The sequence below is a fragment of the Pantherophis guttatus genome, chromosome 2 (genome assembly GCF_059756535.1).
Source record: "Pantherophis guttatus breed Tessera chromosome 2, ASM5975653v1, whole genome shotgun sequence".
In the NCBI taxonomy this organism is placed as follows: domain Eukaryota; kingdom Metazoa; phylum Chordata; class Lepidosauria; order Squamata; family Colubridae; genus Pantherophis; species Pantherophis guttatus.
The window spans coordinates 220,418,966-220,438,589 of record NC_142064.1 but is presented as its reverse complement, the minus strand read 5'-3'; the positions used below and the strand labels follow the sequence as shown (position 1 = coordinate 220,438,589).

At 38.1% G+C, this 19,624-nt stretch overlaps 1 protein-coding gene across 10 annotated transcripts in view; it reads left to right on the top strand.

Annotated features, from left to right (window-relative positions):
* The window catches only part of ERC2 (ELKS/RAB6-interacting/CAST family member 2), a 622,345-nt gene that overhangs the window by 598,471 nt on the left and 4,250 nt on the right, over nucleotides 1-19,624 (top strand). The gene's annotated exons all lie outside the window — the stretch shown is intronic.

The following is a 19,624-nucleotide window of genomic DNA, read 5'->3' as shown; positions in this document are numbered from 1 at the left end:
CTTTGGAGCAGAGAGAAGAAACTCACAAGACAAGGTAATATATGCAAAGAAGTTTCTGAAGCATAGATTGTTTTGCATAGATGAATTGGCTAATGGTTCTCCATGGTAAATACATTCAAAATATGGAGCCAAATATCGAGCATATATATCTCACACACCTACAAAATGCACAGAATGCTCCCTCTTTATAGGAATGACTGCCCTAACTGGCAAGAGGAAATTGCTACCACTCCCAATCTGTGTGATCCTTAAGAAGCTTGAAAATAAACAGTTTTGAGTAAAAAATTTAAATGTGGTGTCTGCTTTCAAGAGTGGGCTCATTCTTGAAATAAAAAGTGAGAGAGACCTGGGGGTGGGGGAAGATTAATTTCATCAGTCTGGATTAATTTGATTATCTCCTTTGTCTTCTTAACTGCTTTTTTAATTTCTCCTACATTTGTTTCCCTTTCCCCCATAGATAATTTTTCTGCAAAATTCCCTGTCGTTGAACAGTGTGGATTTTATTACCGCATTTGCCAGTGGCAGGAGTTTACTGTAAATGAGAACTGAGTGGGATCCTGCTCTCTGTTTTTGTTTTCCAGGAACTTTAGGATCACTTTAAATTGAATACTTTTTCTGTCATACAAAAGGAAACCTTATACTTGGGCTGCTGTTCTCCTTTTTTTTTTTTTTTTTTGAATTAGACACACACAGTGTGCATTGCGAATTCTGCCCCCCATCTGCCAAAAATAATTTGAGAATTAACTGTGCTTCACTGATAATCACCGCTGTGTTTGTGATGCATTTCTTCAGACTTGTGTCATTCTGTTCTTGCCCAGTATTTGGAAATAAAACAGAAACACATGGTGCTCGTGTTGTAAGCTGTTGCCACACTGCAGCTCTAATGGGCTTACTGACCACAACCTACAGGGGCCAGCATGTGTCAACAGCAAAAAAGGGCCAACCTCCATCACTGCCTGTGCTTTTACTAAGTTGTTATATGTCTAATTCTTTGCAATTCAGTTCTCCTGCTGTTTTGGCTGCTCCACGCCAAGGCTCATATAGTATGAATATAGTATAGCAGCCTTCCCTACCTCCAGTTTTACCGCCAAGGGCCCAGCAGGATCTCTTTACTGGAAGAGAAAAGCCTGAGTCCAGGGCAAAAAGGGCATCACCACTTCCTAATAAAACTTACTAGATGGAAGTGGGTAAGAATGGAGCAGGGCTCCACACAGGTATTGATCTAATCTCTTCCCTTCTCAAGATCCCAGATATAGCTATGGCTTGTAATTCCAAAATTGACTCCAAACAAAAGAGCCTTTTATTATGTCAAGGAAAGTCTGCTAGTGACCCTTGTGATTTTCTAGTCATAGTATCCTTGCTACACAGGGAAAGAATTTGCTCCTAGAGTTGCCTTGTGGCTAGCTCAGGGCACAGCTTCTGGTGATGGAATGTCAGCCCTGAAGTGGTTAACAGACTTGAATATTGCTGGTTTCCCTTCACTTGCCTTGGCCTACAGCACTGGTGCCTGCTGTTTAGGAGTGAAAAAGAATTTCCTTACTTATATCCCAGGTGGCAACCAGGCCAACCATGTTATTGAGAAGCAGAGATCACAAAACTTTGATGTTCTCATAAGGCTCCATAATTAACTCCTAGTATGAGAATAAATGGCATTCCACATCAACAGGGGATGGGGTGGGAGGGAAGAGCCTCCTTCAGATTTCATTAAGTGATTAGTAATGTTGACTTGTTTTTTAGAAACCTGAAGGGACTGCTTTGTTATTTGACTCATTTTGAGCTCCACGCTTAGGAATATATTCTGGGACCCTTCATCGACTAACACTTGAGAGGAGAGGTTGATGCATTGATAAACAAGCCATATGGTCAAAGGGAGAAATATAAATGATTGCTTGTTTACACAGTTTGTTCCTCATTCTGCCCTGCAAACAGGAAAACCAGGAGAGACATTTCATTAGCAATCATGGGATCAGATTCATGCTCCTTCTGACCCATGTATGGGTTTTGTTCCATTTGGAATTCAACATGGAAATGACATCTTGAAAAATATGCATTGAGACAGCTTACATTTCCATGACTTGTGTTCAGGCCCTTGATATATACATATAAATATGAGAGATAAAATAAATGGGTATTCATTTTGCAGGTTTGATCTACAGCCATTCTCAGTGGGGGAAGCATCCTGTCTAGATAGACAAGAGTTAGCATTTTCATCTAGGCCTGTCACGGTGTTGCATGGTAACTTTCAAGGACACTCATTACTCCAAGGGTTCATCCATTTCCTTTTATGAATCCTTGGGGTATTTGCTGTTATTCGTAAGTCTATATAGTGATTCTAGCCCTTTTGGCAAGCTGGGAAGTTCATCAAATCTATGCAGTAATTGAGACACCAGCTGCAATTTCAGTTTTAGATCTTTTGTGCAGACAAACATTATTGCACCATGTATTTTAATAAAACAAAACAAAAATAACAAAACAGGATAGTGTATGTCCAGATTGAGTTTGTGTGACTATGATCATTTGTTAATCCAAATATTTAGAAAGATATGATTTATCTCCCACATGTATTTATAATGAGTTTCAATTTTCAAACTAAGATTTAGCAATTCCTTCTTTTTTATATCCCTATGTAAGCCATGTCAGGTATCCTTTGTCTGCCATCTGTTATAACAAAACCAGAAGATGAATTACCAATTTCCATTCACAAAATATATTTTGAAAACACTCTTTATTTTAATTCCACAAAAGTTTGTGAAACATTTGAGATACCACTGACCCATCCAATAGATTTGCGGACTAGTCTGATACTCAGCAGTCAGAAGTCAATTGCAAGTCTATACAAAAGAATGAAAAAGAAAATGAAAAGCTACATAGCTAGTTATTACTGGTTCCATATTTTATAGAAATACAGAGTTTAGAGTGGCTACCTGGTCTGTACTTGAACACATCCAGAGGAAGAAAGCTTACCAATTTACTTGGTAATTAATTCTACTGTCAAACTACTCCCTTACAGATGGGAACTTCCCTAACATTCAGTCAGCCTGCCCTTTTTGCAACTCACATTCATTATGTTGCATCCTGTCTTCTGGAATGATAAACAATAAATCTTGGCCTTTTTCTGTGTGACATCCTTTCAGGCACTGTCATATCTTCATTCATTCTCTTCATTCCGAAGGTAAACATTCCTTTATTCATTTGTCTGTCTTCATTGGACTTAGCTTCTAATTCACTGATTATCCTTGTGGTCTTTGAATCATCCTTATCTGAATCCTGCTTAAAGTGTCATGCCTAGAACTAGACACAGTTTATATGATTCATATTCGGTAGCCACTCTTGCAGTATATTTTTTCTTACGTGGCCATGGTATTGTCAAGCTGGATTTCTCCATTCTGTACCTGTGCATTTCATGTGTATGTCTGAGATGCATAACTTTGTGTTTATTTATCTGAATTTTATTTACCTATCTGAATTTTATTTAAAATTTATTTTATTTTTGTCTCATTCATTTATTTAATTCCTCATTGGAATTTTATATCTGTCTTCTGTCCCATCTAATTTTATATTACAAGAAAATCTGAGATGCAATTTTTCATCCAAATTGTCAATTAATGTTGAAGAATAAAAGTTGCCATATTTGAACCGTCATTATCACTAATGAGTAGTGAGGGAGTTCTCCCACCAAAGCAAACTCTACTTTCAAAAAAATTTTGTGAAAAAAAATTAAATATTATTTTGACGTAATGCTATTTATACAGTACTGATTAAAATTATTAACACTATAATGTTTAAATACTTTCAGCCATTGAAGATTCAGTAAAAGAATTGTATTGCTGTGAACACCCCAGAAAAATTACCATTTAATAATATAATGATTGTAATAATGTAATGATAATATTTATAAATATACTATAATTTTATAATACCAATTTATGATATAACATAATAAGTCACAATGAACTTTTTGCTTGCTATAGCCAGAACTTTTCAATTGCTGTGGTAGTTTTCTAAAATATGCGTAAAACAGAAAGTGAGACTGTAAAATTCTACCCTGGCATCAGGTTTGCGTTTGACCTTGGGGGCTGTGGCCAGGGTGGGCATGACCAGCTCAATGTCACTTGTGTCGGGGGTGCCTGTGGTGGCCCAAGCGCTCTGTCAGCGAAAATGGAGCTTGGGAGGACCGTGTGCAACCTTTCCAAACTCCATTTTTGCCAACAGAGGGCTGCAGGAGGCCGTTGAAGATAAAAACCAAACTCGGGAAGGCCCCGCGCAGCCCTCCCCAGCTCCATTTTCACTAGCAGAGACACCATGGGTCAGTCCTTTACTGTTTCCAGGGCGGTCTGCGGGCCACATCTAAGTACCCTGTGGGCCGGATCCAGCCCATGGATCTTGAGTTTAAGGCAAAGGTCCCCACCAGTCATCCATGAGGGGTTTGCAGCTGGGCCGCAGAAATGGCCGGTGAGTGCACGTGCACACACACACATCCTCACTTGCAAAAGCAGTGGGTGAGCGCATGCATGTGCACTCCACTTGCATGAACTTCATACACATACACACACACTTGCTGGCCACTCGCAGGGAACCATCCCCTTTCCCCCCCCATCCCACTGGTCCACAAAGCCAGAAACGTTTGTGAACTCTGATTTAGGACAATAAAATTGGTACAATGAAGACAAAAAAATGTTCATTAACTATTTTTAAGAATACTATGAAGTATGTGGTGCATAACTACGGTGGCTCAGCAACTCGGTAAATATCTGACAGAATAACCAAAAGTTGTGCTTAGTTTGAAACTGGAATTTTTAAACTATTTTTTTTTAAATCAGTTGATGACAGAAATCCTGGTCAATTGCCATTGCAACCTGAGGACTACCTGTGCTAGCAGACTAACTTTTGCGCATTTTTAAAAAGCAAGCTCCTTAATGGATTGTGAGAATTCTGTACACTTATACTGGTTTCAGCACAGCATTTGCTAACCCTGTAACATACTGTTTTTATTAAGCATTGAGCAGAATAGCCTATTTGCTATATTGGTTGAATTCACAATTGAAAACTGCACTCAGAAGTGCTCCACTAGACCTCTTCATCATATTAGAAGTAGGTGTCAAGTATGATAAAGTTTGGGCCTGAAATTCATACCCCTCAAATCTCCTTTAGTAAGGAAGTTCAAAGGAGAAATGAAAGGCATAGATAATACGATGTTGACCGTTGGCTTTGAAACAGTTTGGGTCAGTAGAATATTGAAACTGTAATTGCTCACAAGCTAGATATGAATCAGAAATATTACATGGCTGATAAAAGTCAAATGCAAGTTTGGGTTGCATTATTAATATAAATACATTTTACAAATTTATCTAGTACAGGTAGTCCTTGACTTACGAGCACAATTAAGCCCAACATTTCTGTCGCTAAATGAAACATCTGTTAAAAGAGTTTTGCCTCATTTACTACTTTTCTTGCCACCGTTGCTAAATGAACCATTGCAATTGTTAAGTTAGTGAAATGGTTGTTAAGTGAATCTGGCTTCCCCATTGACTTTGCTTGTCAGAATTTCTATCATGTGACCATGGGGATGCTTCAACGGTCGTTAAGTGTGAAAAACAGTCATAATTCACTTTTTTTTCCAGTGCCATTTTAACTTGGAACAGTCACTAAATGTACTGTTCTAAGTTGAGGACTATCTGTACTATCCTGAGAACTGTATCAAGATTGGGATACCACATTTTAAAATTCAGAGAAATTGGAAACAGTATCAAGAAAAGGGCAGAAGGATGATTGGGCACTAGACACTAAATCCCATGAACAGAGATCAGAGGAGTTAAGTATGGTAAACTTCAAGAAATGATGACTGATGAAGGGAATGATAAACTTTTTCAAGAAAGTGAAGAGGTATCACATACAAGAAAGGCACATTCCCCCAATCAAGGGATGAAATAATGGACTTACATGAAGGTAGATTCTGTTTGAATGTTAACAAAAATGCCCAACAAGTTAGAAACAATTAGCAAGGGAGTTGGTCAGCGCTCCTTAATTGGATGTTCTAAGGAAACACTGGATACAATTTGAGGTGAATGCATTTAGGGAAGCATATAAAGAAGAGGCTCTTCTAATAATAGAGGACTTCAATTACTCTTAGACTGAGACATTAATGCCCAGGCCATAACAAAGAAAACCAAATTTTCTACGTACTTTAAATGATTGGCCTTCAAACAGATGGAGCTGACTGAAGGGGGACAACCAGAGTTTTAACAATAAATGTTGACAGAATTAAGGCCTGGTGCAAAACTGCCAGCCAGGTTCAACACATTCCCATTTGATTACAAAAAGAGAAACTTTAAAAAAACAAAGGAATTGGTGGGGAGGGGGGAAACCAAGAGAGCCATTTTTCTGCCTAATACCTGCAGGAAGTTTAAAATGATAATATTGAGGTTCAACTGGAATATATTCCACACTGTTATATCAGGTCAAGCCTTAGAAGAAGTCGGTAGGAGGAAATAAAAGGAGAGTGGCACCCGGGTAAGAGACCAAACTGTAGATACACAGTCTATTAGATAAATAAGACCCTGTTCTGCTTCTATGTCTTTCAGAGACAGATCTTGAACACAATGATTTTATGATTTAAACTAAGGTGACCAGACGTCCCGCTTTTGGCGGGACAGTCCCGCTTTTGAGCAATTTGTCCCGCGTCCCGCGGCGTTTTAAAAAAGTCCCGATTTTTCATTCTGCTCCTGACTCCCGGCTGCCTCCTGAATCCCCGCTGATGGCTAGAGGGAAAAAAAAGTCTTTAAACTCTTGCCGTGGGGCTTCAAAGGGCCGACCTACAGCTGATCAGTGTTAAAAAAAAAATGAATAGACCCATGTCTGCAAAAATAGAAAAAACAGCCCCTGTTAACAGCTTCCGCTAGGTTAATTAGCTGCAAAAAGCTGCAAAAAGTTCCTGGAGCAGATTTTTTCCCCCCTAGCTATACTGAAAACAAAGGCGAAAGCGAAACTAAACCTGCAAGGTGACAAAATGAGGCAGAGAGAGATTTCTTTCTTTTTCTTTTTCTTTTTCCTCACCAAAAAAGGTAGGTACAAAACTGCAAACAATGGGAAATTTTGGGCAAAAGAGGAGAGTTCAAGATTTTAAAACACAAAAGAAAAAAAGCTCTATTTAACTAGGGAATTGTAATAATTGAGATACTATTAATAATTGTATATTGTGTTGAAAGCAGAAATGGTTAAGTTGTGGTTTGGAGGAATATATGGGGGAAATTATTTGGTTTATTATTATTGGTAAATATAATTAATTGATTTGTAAGAAATTGGATTGCATGGAAATAATTGGAATATTCATGTTCATATTGATTAATATACAAAAAAGATAGTTATATAACTAATTGATTTATATTAAAATGTTGAATTTGTATTAAACAACTGTATTACATAATTACATAATTAACCAATGTGAGGATGGATATAAAAATAGATGACAATGGGAAGGGGTATAATATAGAATAGAAGGGAAAAATTGAATTTGATTAAGATTAGAGATGAGGATGAAGGGTAATATTGTTTTTTTAAAAAAATAGATGAGGAATAAATATGGCAAAAAGGAAATATAGAAATTGTAAATTTAATTGAAATGACTAAACGCTGTTTAAATTTGTGAACCAGCCAAATATTCTGTTCAAAGAAAATACATTGTATGTTTGTATGTGTGTTTCTAATTATTGCTATTTATTCATATTTGTTCTCTTTTATTCTTTAAAGTTTAACAATTCATTCTTAATCTTAATATCTTTATATTTGCTTGGGGTTGGCTTTCTTCCCTTTCATCTTTTTTATTGTACAGCAATCTTTCTCCTCAAACCTACCACCACTCTCTTTTCTTTCCTTCTTACTTTCTCTTCCCCCCACCCTCTTTTTCTCCTCCCTACTTCCTCTTCCTTTCTCCTTCTCCTCCTCTCTTCCTCCCTCTCTTACCCTCACTCCTACTCTAATTTCCATTCCTTCATCCCTCTCTATTGCTGTATCCTTTTATGCATATGGACTACTCAGAGGGCTGAAAAAGTTATTTTTGACTGGTCCTCGCACTTTTGACTGGTCCTCACACTTATGACCATCCTCACATTTATGCCCATGCAGCATTCTTAACAACCATGTCACTCATTTCACAACTGCTTCTCTTCAACATGGTGACAAGATAGGGCAAAAATGTAAAATGTGAGGACAGTCATAAGTTCAGGAGGCAGCCGGGAGTCAGGAGCAGAATGAAAAATCGGGACTTTTTTAAAACGCCGCGGGACGCGGGACAAATTGCTCAAAAGCAGGACTGTCCCGCCAAAAGCGGGACGTCTGGTCACCTTACCCTATACACATAGCCATGGCCACCCGGTCACATGACCAGCTAGCCACGCCCACCCAGTCACATGACCTCCAAGCCACGCCCACACAATAAGTCACGCCCACAATGGTGTCCTTCTTACCAATGTTAAAATCTGTTCACCTTACCCTATACACATAGCCATGGCCACCCGGTCACATGACCGGCTAGCCACGCCCACCCAGTCACATGACCAGATAGCCACGCCCACCCAGTCACATGACCAGATAGCCACGCCCACAAAATAAGCCACGCCCACAATGTCCCTCTTTACCAATGTTAAAATCTGGTCACCTTAATTTAAACGTAAGAATGAATAATATTATATTCAATTAAATGCCGCCCTGAGTCTTCGGATAGGGGCGGCATACAAATTGAATTAATAAATAAATAATAAATAAATAAATCTAGAGATCTACAAGCTGGAAACTCTGTTGACCAAATTAGAGCAACTGTGGCCTATTAGCAAGCTAGTAATTATTGTTTACCCATTTTGATAAAGATGAGCGTAAGGATCTTTAGATATTTCTTTTTTTTTTTTTTAATCATGGTGTTTTAAGGGAAAGGAAGAAGAATCAGAACTTTGTATCACTCTCGATACCTGAAGTGGTTAAGAGGAAGTAAAGAAGAAAAAGAAGTTTTAAGGGCAAAATAAGAAGGTTGCATACTTTGGCCTAGATCCAGAGGTGGGTTTCAGCAGGTTCTGACCAGTTCTGGAGAACCGGTAGCGGAAATTTTGAGTAGTTCAGAGAATCGGTAGTAAAAATTCTGACTGGCCCTGCCCCCATCTATTCTCTGCCTCCCAAATCCCAGCTGATTGGGAGGAAATGGGGATTTTGCAGTAACATTCCTCTGGAGTGCGGTGGGAATGGAGATTCTACAGTATCCTTCCCCTGCCATGCCCACCAAGCCACAACCACAGAACCAGTAGTAAAAATTTTTGAAACCCACTACTGCCTAGATCTCATTCATAGTTCCGTTTATGAAGGGAGATATTATCTTCTGAATGCAGCCACTTTCTTTTATTCCTCATTCTTCTCTTGCTTTTCTTCTCTCACACATTCATCATATTATGTCAGTTATTTTGCCTGTATTGCATGTCCATGCGAAACCTGTTTTTAAAAAAGGAGCACTTTAAGATTTGGTGAGTGGATATGTTTTTGAGCCCGTGTGCTTGCTGCAAACATTTGGAAAGCATCTGGAACCAAATGGACATGAACACAGATGTCAAAAATAGCTTGCATTTTACTACCGTTATTAAACAGTTTCCCCATTTGCCCTTTCTGTTGATTCTCTCTCTCTCTCAGTGTCTTTCTGCAAATCACTCTGGAAAGGAGAAGGGCAGGAAGTCAAAGTCTGTTGAGCAGGCAAGTGCCTTCACTCAAAAGAAAAACAACCCAAAGAATAGTTACAAACTACTAAATCTTTTGCCTCTTTAGGTCCTCTTGTGGTATTTATTTTTTGGATTCTTTCAAAGGATCTGAGAGTCATAGTGGCTACTTAGTTAGAATCACTCCATTGTGATACGGCAGCATATATATATATCTAATAAATAAATAAAATCCAGAATCCTAGCCAATGTGAGGATCTCTTGGCTATCCATGGAAATGTGATCCAGGTGCGAAAAAGAATTTTTTAAAGTCCTTGTGCCATATCTTCATTTTCTTGATTCAGCTTCCATAATCTGCTTTTGTATGGACACTTAGAGAATACTGCACTTAGAGTTGCAGTTACTTTTCAGACGAATGCGCTCTCTGAGATCAATATAGATAGAGATTGTTTATAGCTATGATTGTGTTTATGGCTATGTATAGGTATTCTATAGGTTCCTTATACTGTACTTTCAAAAAGAGAAACATGTGTCATTCAACTTTAGCAGGTGGAAAACATTTTCTCCTCTAAGAATTTTATTCTTTTGTTTAAAAATAAAAACAAAAACCTTTATGCTATGCTCTGATTAATTAATCAAATGATGGAGAGTTTTTGCAAAACAACAATAACAACAACAGCAATTTTGCCACTGTTCTTGAGGCTAATGAGAATGCCAAAGCACAAATCTGTATTTTATATTTCAATTGCAACTATACAACCTCATTGATTGTTTAGCTGAGAAGAAAGTTAATTTTAACAGTATCGGAGTGTAAGTTATTGGGTTACTCCACCTTGTAAAATATCAAGAACATCAGGGAATTGTAAACCAGTTTTATTTAGTTCCCAACCTGTGCCAAAATGTCGGGGACTGGCTCATAGATCCTTCTTATAGTTGGAACATGTGCTTCTTGTTATTTCATGTGAGGGCTTCCTGTGTCTATATATCTCTTTGAGCAATACACAGCACACAAAGGAATGGGAGCTATGTACCCTTCACAAACTGCAAGGCATGACTTACAGTTTTCATAAAAAGCCTGAAAAGTTTTTATGTGCCAGAACTAGTAATCCGATCTACTTTAGAAACTCCCAACCTATCTGAAACTCCAACAAAAGCAATTAACATCAGTATAGGCCCAGATATTATAAACTATGGACTTGGATGGATCAGGGACAAAAGATAAGGGTCTATGTACACATACATAGACTAATTAATGTAAGTGTGTACTGTGGGCATTGCTGTTACTTTTTTATTGTCCCTCATTTGAAGCTGATGATGCCAGAATAAGCTCCAAGAGGAAAGAAAAGTATATTGAAAGATATTATAGAAGCAATGTTTTTTCAGCATACTGTGCTATGATATTGGATCAGTTTTGGTGTTATTCGGTATAATGGTGATGATTTCACTGGTAATTTGTGCATTAAATCTTCTCTCATATTTAAATGCTAGCCTCTGGCATGTCTCAATTTTGTTATTTTGCAAGTCAATGGGACGTAAGGTATGGTTTTGTTATCATAGTAGTTCCTCCAATAATTCAACAATTTCACAAATTCCATCATTGCAGAGCGTACCAAATTCTCAATTCTGCACTGTCTTGAGGATCCATGAAGTAAATTTAAATAGATTTGGTTTGCAGGTTTTTTCTCCTTCTTTTATTTTATCATTCATCCATTCATACCACCTTCCCCAAACAGTATAGTAATCTGAATTTTCATCCTCATTTATTTTATGGGTTAGCTTGCTCATCTCTGCGCACTCCAATATTTTCCTAATTATGTGTTCTTCTGTTGGCAGATCTTTCTCTTTCCAGTGTTGTGTGTATGCCAGTCTAGCAGCTGTAGTGATATATATTATTAGGTGTATCTTTTTCTTTCCATAGTTCCTCTTTACTATTCCCAGGAGAAATATTTCAGGTGTCAATTCAATATCTTTTCCAATTATTTCTTGTAACCATCTCCAAATCTTGCTCCAATATCTTTTCGCATCGGGGCATGTCCACCACATGTGAAAGAAGGTGCCCTGGCCGTGACCGCATTTCCAACAATTTGGGTGTATATTTGGATACATCTTTGCTAGCCTAGCAAGGGCTAGATACAACCTGTGTAGCATTTTATACTGGTTTTCCTTATAAGTCACTGCTCTGGTCAATTTATAATTCTTATTCCATGCCTCTTCCCACTCGTTAAAATTTATGCTGTGTCCAATATTCTTCTCCCATGCTCCCATTTGGTTTTTAATTGTATCCTCTGTTCTATCCTCATCTAATAGGTAGTTGTATAGTTTGGCCAATATCTTTTTTTCTGTTCCCATCAAGACCTTATCAAACCCATTAGAGCCTAGTTCTAAGCCGCATTCCTCCTTGTCTTTCTAGTATCTAGACTTTATTTGTAAGTAAGTCCACCAGTCTAAATTGATACCTTGATCTCTCAAGGCATCGTTAGATTTAACGTTTCCTCCTCCATCTAGGATGTCTTTATATCTACACATTTTCTCCATTCCCCATCTGTTGGGATAAATCAGGGCCTCCATTGTGGGGAGCCATTTTGGGACTTTTGTATAATATCGCTGTCTAATTGCAGTCCATGTTTGTATTAAGGTATCCCTAATTTTATGCCTATGAAAGTATGTTTTCTTTTTCTTCTCTGTGTCCCATAGGTATGTGTGCCACCCTCTCTGTAAGTCGTGATCTTCCAAAGTTAGGATCCTTTTATTTTCCAGAGTGGCCCACTCCCTTATCCATACTAAATTGACTGCCCTGTAGTATTTTTCCAAATCGGGGAGTCCAAATCCTCCTAAATTCCTTTTCCCTTGTAAGATTTTAAATGAGATCCTTGGTCTTCCCCCCCCCCCCATACAAATTTCCTAATGTTTTTGTTAAGTTCTGAAAAGAATTTCTTATCCAAATTTACAGGTATAGTTTGATACAAGTATAGTAATTTTGGGAGGATGTTCATCTTAATCGAAGCTATTTTGCCTAGGAGCGACAATTGTATTTTCTTCCATCTGTCCAAATCTTGTTTTATTTTCTTAGTTAAGGGGATATAATTATCTTCCTTTAGAGATGAACACCTTGAAGTTATCCAGAATCCTAGATACTTTATTTTTTTAACAACCTGTAGTCCCAATTTTTCTTCTATCTCTTTCTTCTGTACCTCAGTTACATTCTTAGTTAATATTTTGGTTTTGGTTTTATTCAATTTGAATCCTGCTACTTCTCCGTATTTGCCCAATTCCTCTAAAAAATTTTGTCCGTATTCTAATGGGTCTTCCAAAATCAAGGCTACATCATCCACAAATGCTTGCGTTTTATATACCTTTTTCCTAATCGTTAACCTTTTAATTTCCTCATTGTTTCTGATTTTCCATAGCAGAACTTCTAAGGCCAAAATAAATAATAATGGTGATAGGGGGCATCCTTGTCTTACCCCCTTCCTGATCTGGAATGTTTTGGTCCTATCTCTATTTAATAAAATGCTCGCCCTTTGGTTGTCGTAAATAGTTTTTATCATCTTTTCAAAATTTGTTCCAAATCCCATTATCTTAATTTGTTTAATCATAAAGTTCCAATTTAAATTGTCGAATGCCTTCTAGACCTCTACAAAGATTAAGGCCATCTGCTTTCCTGGGTGTTCTTCATAATATTCGAAGATATCCAACACAATTCTCAGATTATCCCTAATTTGCCTCCCTGGGAGGAATCCATTTTGATCCTTATGTATCCAAGTGTTCAATATTTTTTTAGTTCTTTCCGCCATTATACTCATGAATAATTTGTAGTCGGTGTTTAGGAGAGAAATTGGTCTGTAATTTTGAATTTGTTTTAGATCGGCACCTTCTTTCGGCAGTAGTGTGACATGTGCTTCCCTCCATGAATCCGGAATTTTGGAGCCCATCAATGCCTCATTATAAATTTCCACTAATTTTGGTTGTAATATTTCTTCTAGGTTTTTATATATTTCACCTGGGAATCCATCTGGGCCTGGCAATTTGTTGTTTTTGAGTTTAGAGAGCGCTGTTTTTAATTCTTCAACTGTTATCTTTCCATTGAGCGTTTCCCTTTCTTCCTCTGTTATCCGTGGAAGCTCTTCGCTTGCCAAATATTGCTCTATTTTTTCTTCTGGGATCTCCTCTTCTTTATATAAGGCTTCATAATATTCCCTAGCTATCTCTAATTTGTCCTCTTTCTTGTTTAACAAATTACCCTTAGAGTCTTCTAATATATGAATTGTCCCTTTTTCATTTTCCTTTTTTAATTTATAAGCCAGCCATCTACCCGACTTGTTGGCATTCTCAAAATAGTATTGTTTTGTTCTTTTTATTTTATGTGCCAGATCTTCTTGATCTATGATATTCAGTTTGTGACTCCACATCTGCCAACTTTCTTTTGCTATTTTATCTCCCGGGTTTTCTTGGAGTTTCCTTTCAGCTTCTCCTAAGTGATTTAGATGATCTTCCAGGACCTTTCTTTTTTCTTTATTTTTATATGCACTATACGATATCAGATAGGCCTTCATTGCATCCCATACTATTGCACGAGGAGTTTCTTGGTTTTCATTTTCTCTGAAGAAGAACTTTAATTCTTCTTTAAGTTTGTCTACACATTCTTTATATCTCAACAATTTCACATTGAACCTCCATCTCTGTTGTTTCTTCCTCTGTGCACTCTTCCACTTTACTTCTAAGGGGTTATGATCTGCCCATGTGTTCAGGCTGATTTCTGTCGTTCCTATTTCTAATCCAAGATTCCTGCTGACCCATGCCATGTCGATTCTAGACCATGACTTTTGAGGATTAGAATAAAATGTATACTGTCTATTATTTGGGTGTAGGGTCCACCATATATCAATTAAATTTAATTCATCCACTAAGTCAAAAAAGGCTCTCGGTAATTTTGCCCTTTTGTTTTTATTAATTTTATTGCTTTTATAATCCTTATTCGGGTCTACTATTCCATTAAAATCACCTATTATATAAATTTCATTATAGTCCATTTTTCCTAGTTGCTCATGAAGTTTTTTGAAGTATTCCCCCTGTTTTTTGTTTGGAACATATAAACCTACTAATAGTATTTTGGAGTTCCCTCTCTTAACCTTGATCATTAAAGTTCTTCCCTTTGTATCATTATATTTTTGCTCAGCTTCAATTCCTTTTTTGATGTAGATTACCACCCCCTCTTTTTTTTCTCTGCTAATGAGGTAAACGTTTTTCCAAATTTTTTGTACTCTAAACATTTTCCCTCTTCTTTTTTTATGTGCACCTCCTGTAGGCAAATTATATCTGCGTTTTGTTTTACTAATTTTGTAAGTGTTAGTTTTCTCTTTTTATAATCGTTTAGTCCATTCACATTTACTGATATTAGTTTCCAATCGTTCATTCCTGCTTTCCTCGTCCGGTTTTAGTTTCTTTCGCTCGTACAGCTCTTAGTGGTCTTGTTTTTTTCCCTTTGGCCTCTTTGTCTTCCTTTTCTTCTGTTCTCTTCTCCTCCGAGGGTCCTTCCTTAGTTTTCCATTGGTGTGAGGTTTCCTCTTCTAATGCCGTTGCTTCTAATTCTTCTTTACTACTTTGTTCTTCCTCCGTTCCTCTCAGCTGGTCGAGGAAGTCTTGTGCTGTACTCAGACTATCTATTTTTATTTTTCTCCCCTGCCAGGTGATTAGCATCCCTTCTGTCAGCAGCCATCTGAATAATATATTCCTTTTATTTAGCTGTACAGCTAAGAATCTGTAGTCCTTTCTCACTTCCCTCACTCTTCTTTGAACCTGTTTTAGAACTATCACTTCTTTTCCTCTGTATGTAATTGGTTCTTCTCTTGCCATATTGTACAGGATGTCTTTCACTTTTTTTCTCGTGAATCTAACATGCATTTCCCTAGGAAGCCTGTTCCTCCTTGCATAATTTGTCTGTACTCCATAGACATCGTCCAGTTCTTTGATTATCTCTTGCTTGTCTTGTTGAAGTACTTCTGTGATTAGTTCTGTCATCATCTGTCCCAAGTCCTCCTCTTTGTCTTCTACAATATTTTGGAAACGTAGGTAGAAGGATGCCCTGTCCATTTCCAGCTGGATTATTGAATCCTCTAACTCCCTATTTTGCATCATAAGCTTCTGGTCCACAGTATCTAATTTCTTCTCGTTTTGCTCTATTCTAGATTCCGCCTTCAGTATCCTTTGTTCATTGTTGTGTATTGAAACTTGGATCTCGTTCATCTTCTGATCCTGTTTTTAATTCAGCATGATTATTGGACATTATTTCTTGCATAATCATCATGGTTTCTTGAATTAAAGTCAAGGTTGATTGCAAAGTTTGCATGGTCGGTGTTGCTGTGGATTTTTCCATTTTGGACAACCCTTCCGTTGATTTCTGGGTTGCTGGAGAGGTCATGGTTATAGTGGGATTGGAGGATGTCTTCTTCCCTGTTTTCAGAATCATTGATGACAGGCTTGTCATTTCTTTCAGGACTGTTTTTTGTTCTCTAATTATTTTCTCAATGTTTCTCCAAATTATCATTCACTAATTGCCACCTCTTCTTATCTGTTATTATCTGTTATCTAATGTTACTTTGAGTATGTTTGCAGGTAATTAATTCAAATTCTCCTAAGGTACAATATTTATCTAGCCTCTCCTAATAACGTAAATAACATAAAGTAGTACACTACTACCAGAATCAATCACAATTACTTATTCTCTATGCCCAACTTATTTCTTAAAACTAGTTTCAAACTATAAATATTACATAAATGTAAATATATATATACGTAAGTTAATATAGGTAGATATTATAAATAAAAATAAATACGGTTATATATAAGTATAGGAAACTGTATAAATATGTATGCTATATATGAAAAAAGATGAAAAATTAATTAATTTAAGAGTTGACAATTAATATAAGTATATAAAATATCAAAATATTAGACAGTATGGTTATCAAAAGGTATCAAAAATATCAAAATTACTATAAGGATTGGAAGGTCTTCTCCTGATTTTTTTCCCTTTTTTTCCCCCTTTTATCCCCTTTTAAAATATGTAAAGTTCTTTATTGCTCAGCCTCCAATATTTTCTAAATCTCCCCTTTTTCTAGGTCCGTTGATCAAATCGGCACTCTCTGGTATTTTCCACTGCTAGATTGTCCGTGAGTCAGCCTCTTCAGTTATCGCCCTGTCAGGTCTTTGTAATGGCTGCACTTCCTGTTCTTTGGTACAAACCAGTCTCCGTCTGATTTCACTCCGATAGTTCTATGGCTATGAACAGCAAAAAAGAGATTTTTCTGGATTCTGGATTCTTATTTCTTATTACTTGCTATGCCAACCGGTCTTCTTTTGCGCAAGTAATTTGATCAATCTTTTATTCTCCCTGCCGGCTTGTCGGGCTCTATAGCCTTTCAGTCCGTTCTCTAATTCCAGTCGCCGCTCCTTACCACCCTGAGCCCTTCACACCCGACTCCGCCGGCCCCTTCTTCCAATGTCAACTTCACATAAGCAGGGAAAGGTGAACTAATCCAATTTCAACACTGCAGCCTCTGATCTTCCTCACCTCCTGTCTCGTTGCTGGCTACCACAGCCTCAGGTCCGCCATTGAATGGCCGACTCACACGTGTTGGTTTGACAGAGCCGCCCGGTCTTGTGATAAGTGTTTGTAATTCGCTTTATTGCTCCCCTGGCTCTCTCTAACGTCCGCGAGGCTCCCCAGGCTCCGTGCCCGAAAAGGGTCCCGAAATCATGGTGACTAGCGGCGCTGGGAGTAGCGGTCACTCTCTCAGCACCATGTCGCCGTGGGTCGCCAACCAGAAGTCATCCCAGAAGGATTCTATCCTTTCCTCATTTGCAACAGGTTCATCATTGCTATCAGAACTGAAGAGTTCATTAAGTAGAGGTTGCAAACTGCCTATTCTGACTCTGCCTTCATACAGGAAAAATTGGTGGCTTCTCTAGGGAATAGGAACACACAATAGTGAAGGCAAACTTTGGCCATGGCACCTACATCAACAGAAATATTAAAAGGGTTTTGCAACTCTTTCTCTGTTGAAGTTTTGTTGTTGAAGGCAGATATTGCCTTCAATATCTATCTATCAATATCTGTCTACTGTTGATCTCACCCCATTCCTAAGAGGTTTGTAGGGGTCGTGCATAAGCTCACCAGCGAGCCTACCGTCCCTGCCTTATGTTTCCTTTATTTGTATCTATTTTATGTATCAAATCCATGCTTATATATATTACCTAATATGTTATTGACAAATAAAATAAATAAATAAATGTCGAGGAATTGTTGCAATAGTTAGCGTTTGCCACATAACTTCCCTTTCCTCCTCCATCTTTTCTTGTCTCATCATTCTGTACATTTCCTTTTTAATTCTGGAGTCCTGCACCCCTTTCATCCTCCATTTCTTCATCTCTCCTCCTTTTTGCTACATCCTGATGATGTTTGTGTCATCTCTTGATCATGACCTCTCTCCCCCTATGGCACAATTATGCTAATGATATTTTAATTTAATCAATTAATTTTTTTTTACCACAATGTTGTGTGTTGCCGTTCTCAACTCAGAATAATTTAGAATCCCCCCCCAAATAATTCAAATAGCAACAAAAGATGTCTTTGTTAAGATTAATAATATCACTGACTTCAAAATCTTAGAAATAATGCATTGTCTACATTTAAATAAAATAAAACAAGAGAATATATAAGATCTCCCTTGAAAATGTATTCTGCAATATGAACATGTTTTCTAAGAACAGCCTAAATGTTCATACCATTTTATAATGCCTTGGTAAGATCACACTTGGAATATTGCATCCAGTTTTGGTCACCATGATATGTTCTGACCTAGGCTTCCTGATACAGTAAAAGCGCACAATGAGTCCCAAAAATCCTCTTTTATTTCAATGGCTGCGAATTCTCTTCTTTCACAGATGAGTCCCAAATAGTTGAAAAGAGTCCAACAGAAGTCTGCCACAGTCCTTTGGGATAAGGCTGATAAGCACCCACCTTTATCTCCCTTGACATGCTGCCAAGACTAATTGGCAATTAACTTTGCAAGGCCACCCAGAACACAGAGTCAAAATGGAGCTGCAGAAGTGAAACCAGCCAGCACGAACAACGTTGCTTCCTGTAAAGGCCCACATGCCTTTGCTCCTCGTTTATGTCTTATGGGAGGGGCCAATCATCTCCAAGCCCTACTCCCGAGTCGTCCCTTTTGTTTTAACTGTTCTTGCCTTCTGGCAGCTCTGTGCATGTGAGCACTGGGAATAGGCTCCCCCTGTTCCTCTGCCTCACTGATGTCCGACTCTGGAGGCTCCGGAGTCTGCACATAACTTCCAGATGGCCCTGGCCCGATCTCTGCCTCCGATCCAGAGCCCTCGTCTGGGCCTTCCCCAGACTCCAGGACTGGCCCGTGTTCCTCCCCAGCCTTCTCACTGTCCAACTCTGCTGCCAGCTCCGCAGGCCACTGGCGGACCATAACATGATATAAAAAAGATGTTGAGATGTTGAATGCAGAGAAGAGCAACAAAGGTGATTAGGACACTGGAGGCTAAAACATACGGAGTACAGTTGCAGGAATTGGGTATGTCTAGTTGAATGTAAAGAAGGATTAAGGATGACATGATAGCAGTATTCCAATATCTAAGGGGCTGCCACAAGGAAAAGAACCTATTCTCCAAAGCACAGGCTTTGAAGGCAAGACAAGAAGCAATGGATGGAAACTAATCAAGGAGAGAACCAATCTAGAACCAAGGAGAAAATTCCTGACAGTTAGAACTATTAATCAGTGGAACAAATTGCTTTCAGAAGTTGTAGGTGCTCCAACACTGGAGGTTTTTTAAAAAGAGATTGAACAACATTTGTATGAAATGGGATAGGGTTTCCTGCTTGAGCAGGGGTTAGACTATAGGACCTCCAAGCA